This window comes from Rhipicephalus sanguineus, chromosome 6 (assembly GCF_013339695.2).
Source record: "Rhipicephalus sanguineus isolate Rsan-2018 chromosome 6, BIME_Rsan_1.4, whole genome shotgun sequence".
NCBI lineage: Eukaryota > Metazoa > Arthropoda > Arachnida > Ixodida > Ixodidae > Rhipicephalus > Rhipicephalus sanguineus.
Window position 1 is genome coordinate 176,525,772 of NC_051181.1, and position 4,423 is coordinate 176,530,194.

The following is a 4,423-nucleotide window of genomic DNA, read 5'->3' on the forward strand; positions in this document are numbered from 1 at the left end:
CTATCTTCTCAAAAAGGTCAATCATGTCTTTGAGAAACATGATAGTCTCCTCGTACATGTTTTCATTAAAGTGGCTGATGGCAAGCTTTGTTGTCCTCGACGACATCAATTTAAACCACTTGAAAACGGACTCAACAAACCAAGCCGTCGTCAGGGCATCTTCGCTACAAATTTTTTCGTCCTTCGTTTCCACAAGCATGCGCAATGCGGCAGCAGTGTCAATGTTAAACAAGCTGAAGGCTAATCCCACCTTCATTTTTTCATAATGTCCTGGTTGTACGCATATTGCTTTCAAGTGGGGTGCCAGTTTAAGGTCTGCGCCGGCATCCACCTCCACAAGGCGCTCAATTGGTGTGATTGAAACCACGCGTCCACGGCGCTTTACTTTGTCGACAAGGTCTGCTGGCAACGTAATCACTTGCCCACGAGTAAGATGGTTACGAAGATTTTTTAGTAAATGGGGCACATCTGGCATAAAATAAAGCTGTCGGTTAGGGTCACGTGGGTGAGCACACGAGATTTTCGGTTTGCTGTATTTACCTACAACAATTCCAAATAGCTTCCACACGGCTTGATTTCCTCCCCCCATATCTGTTACGACAACATGCACACTGATGCCTATTTTTTCGCATTCATTGATTATATCTACAATGACCTGCTTCATTGCCTTCGCTGAAAAAGAATTGCCTGTGAGATGGTATGCTACAACTTGCTTCCAGCGGGTGCGGATACCACCAAGCATGAAAACAACTGCATGCGTGGCTTGACATCCGTCAGGCAACGTTCCGTCAGCTAAGGGCATCGTTGGTGCTCCAAATACTGTTCCAGACGACGCATCATACGCAATTCCAGGTGTCAGCTGAATTTCATCGATCATCAGCGTCGCATGCCGCTCTTCTGGTTCCATCTGTTCGACCTACAAAAAGCAGATATGTTGACCGCACGTAACTTGAACGTAGTTAAACTTAACTAAGCCAATAAATAAGAGCGATTTGTGGAACGTGATAAAAAAGATACCTTTAAAGCGAATGCTGTCATCAAGTCGTGAAGCAAACCAGGCTGGAACTTGTAATTTTGGAGATGCTGCTGCAACGTCCGTTCTGCTGGGAGAGGCTGCCCCATTTCCCTCATAAGCTTATAACCCTGCTTTCCGCACGATAGGTGCAGGCTTTTCCTCAAAGTTTTCTCAGTCCATGGCGTGCCTCTCATCGTCTTCCTATGGAGGCTTTTTATCTGATCAGTGTTCAAGAACTGCTGCAGTCCAGACGCTAAATTGTTCATTTGTGAAGCTGATTGTCTTTTTTTACGATGAGCAAGTAAACGTTGTTGTTCCTTTACTTGAAGTTTGAGCTCCAGCTCCGATATGCGCTTTCTAAGCGCTGCTTCCACTGACGGCGCAAGCGGTGCTTCTGACTGCCGACTTGTCTCCACCCTGCGGCCTGGCTTGTTTGAGACGGCAGCTGTAAGCATGAGGTGTGTGAGTACATAGTCTAGATGTAAGAATGTTTGTTGTCACAGTGATTTACACTTATACGAAATGGGCCGGACGCTGGTTCAGGGTCTGCGGTCGTATCAGATGATGGCCCTGGCTGATCCGAGACGGCAGCTGTAAGCGTGTGGTGTGTAAGTACACAGACTAAAGGCAAGAATGCTCATCACAGTAAGCTTTCAACTCACGAAATGGGGCACACGGCGGTTCAAGGTTTGAGGTTGTCTCTGTGGATGGTCCCGGCTTGTTCGAGGCGGAAGCTGTAAGCATGCGGTATGTAACCACACAGGCAAGAACGTTTGTCGTCACAATGAGACACATAGTTTGTGGCAGAACAATTCAGAGTCATAGCTCATGAAAATGGAAGCAGGAGGCACTCTATCTGTTAGCGACGCACGCTCATTGTATATTTATGTAAACAGCAAAATTAAATTAGACACAGTAACATATAAAAGGCCCTACCATGGACAACTTCATTTTCCCTTCTGCGGGGCGGCTTTCGTTCTTTCGGGACTGGCCGATGCAGAAATAGGGAGGGAACCGCATTTGGCTTTAGCTTCTTGCAGCCATTTCTCGCAAGGATGACTGGTTCGAACTGATCGTCCGTGAAGTGTTTCTGAAATATACAGACATTATCCAATGACTCTCTGCAATTTGCCTAACAAAATACGGCCGAAGTGCTTAAAACTACAACAAAATAATAAAGCGCATCAGAGAGAAACATGCAGCAACTGTCTTATAATAGTTATTATTAAACACGGGATATCAGTAACACTGAGAAATGCGGATAAATTAAAAAAATATAAAAACCGAAAACACAAAGAATAAAAACTTACATTCGCTTCAAATAACTATATAGTTCAGGAGAAAAAATGAGAGGGCTAGAGAACAAACATACGTTTAAAACAGCGTTTAAAATTATAATTCGCACACAACCAGCTTTGCAGCATATTGCTAAGTAAATTACGTTCATCAATCGACGCTAGTTACTTGCCATGCCTATTTCTTTATCGCACACATCTCATCACTACCCTCTATTTATGAGCACTAAAAAAATGAGCGCTAAAAAAAACAGGTCCGACTTTCTCAGAGTAAGTTTTTAACGACTTTTGGCAAATGAATTTTGTAAAATCTACGGGGCGCGCCAGGGCTAAGCGAGAAAACAGAGATCTTGCAAAAAAATTTTTCTCAAATGTTGCAGTAAACTTTCGCAAAACAATTAATAAATTGCGGACACTAAAGGCTCTGTTATACTCCGACGTGCGTTCGCGTCAGCCCGCGGCGGCGGGAGTTGGCGACGCTACGTTCGTCACGTTACGTTGACGCGAAAACAGAGCACTCTATACTCCCACTTGCGCGACGCACTACGTCGCTTTGACGCATGCGCAATTGAGCGCACTCGGCGTCCCTTCTTCACGTAGAGACACAGACGCAGTTCAGTCTGGATAACGTCACCGGCGTGGAATGCAGCATGTCGCATCTCGCGCCGGCTGCAGCCGGGGCGCGTTGACGGACGCTGGGCGCGTCAGTCTCATCGCGCGTTGGCCTATAGAGTGCTGCACGTTTGTTAGCGTAGCGTCACTGTGCCGAGCGTGCGCGCGCGTCGACGTTACGCTGGAGTATATCAGCCCCTTAAGGATTTCGCTGTAATATCGTGTGCCAGAAATCGTGGCCGATAATGTCACGCCGCTTTTTTTTTTTTTTGTCTAACTTAGGCATATCGAGCCTCAGCTCCACCTAAAAGAGTTCGAATGGCAAATATACGCGAAAGGGTTTAGTAGTGGTCGATTTACCTCACAAAGCCTCCCGTCATGGCAATCGAAGTTCTTTCGCCCGATAAGCTGGAGCCATATCGCTCGCCGTTTGAGGTTTTCCTGTCCACGAGGAACTGCAAAAAGCTTGTCACCCTTGGCAATGCTGTTCGAGCAGCCAACAGCGCAACAAGTTGGCATCTGGCTGCAGCCGATGGCGTCTTGCAAACTGTAAAAACCTATAAGAAGACTGCGCTCACGTACAGCGCGCACATGCGGTGGTGTTTCTACGCCCAATAATGGCGTCGTTTTCCGGCGCCAGAGCAAGAGGCAGAGGGGTCATCGAGGAGAACTGGTCACGTGTCGGGCCTGGTCCAATAGGGGAGCACAAAAGGGCGAAGAAGAGAGGAGGGACGCAGAGGGCGGGGAGGACATTCTCCCTTTCCTTTTCGGACAATGGTTTGCGCTACCTTTGAAAAATACAGGGACCTTACGCCGACCGGGAGAGTGGTAGATATAAAAGGCGCGTTTGCAAAGCCTCTAGAGTCTGTGACCGTGGCGCAGTGGATAGCGCGCCCGGCATCTGTTGTTGCGGACCGAGCGGTCGTGGGTTCGGTGACGGAGCTTTTTTAGGGGCGAAGCTCCTTAAAGCGGCACCCGTTCGTCCCTCGTAGTCGTAGTGCGTAACCAGTCGTAACGCTAGTACCAGATCTTGATCTCCAAGGTGGTGCCGGTGGGAGATTTTTCCTGTGCGTTGTTGAACAATAAAAAATTCGCAGCGTGCGCGTTAACTAAAAGCCGAATTCTTCTGCCTCTCATTCCCCATTAGCAGCCATTGGCATGTTCCAGTAGGAAACGTTAGTAGAAGTGCAAGTGTTAGCTAAAAGCCGACTTCTTCTGTCTCTCATTCCCATTAGCAGCCACTGTTTACCTCCAATGTAGTGCATGGTGAGATTTCTCCTGTGCGTGATTAAACAATAAAAATTTTGTTCAAAACGCCGTTGATTGATGAAATAAACCAACGAAAGACGCCAGATGTTTTCTAAAAGCAAAACGAAAGAACGCCAGATGTTTCTAAAGCAAAACGAAAAGACGCCAGCTGCTTAACGAAAGACGCCAGATGTTTTCTAAAGCAATGTGTTTCTAAACAATGAAAATTCACAGCGTACAGGCGCTCCCAGAA

The 4,423-nt window shown here is 46.9% G+C and overlaps 1 long non-coding RNA gene across 1 annotated transcript; it reads right to left on the minus strand.

The window, feature by feature from the left end:
- Positions 1 to 1,526: 1,526 nt before the first annotated feature.
- LOC119395554 (uncharacterized) lies at positions 1,527 to 2,088 on the minus strand. Its single transcript, XR_007416446.1, has 3 exons — positions 1,952 to 2,088; positions 1,678 to 1,749; positions 1,527 to 1,606 (listed from the first exon to the last, which is right to left on the minus strand). It is a non-coding gene; the product is annotated as an uncharacterized LOC119395554 (long non-coding RNA).
- Between the last annotated feature and the right edge of the window lie 2,335 nt (positions 2,089 to 4,423).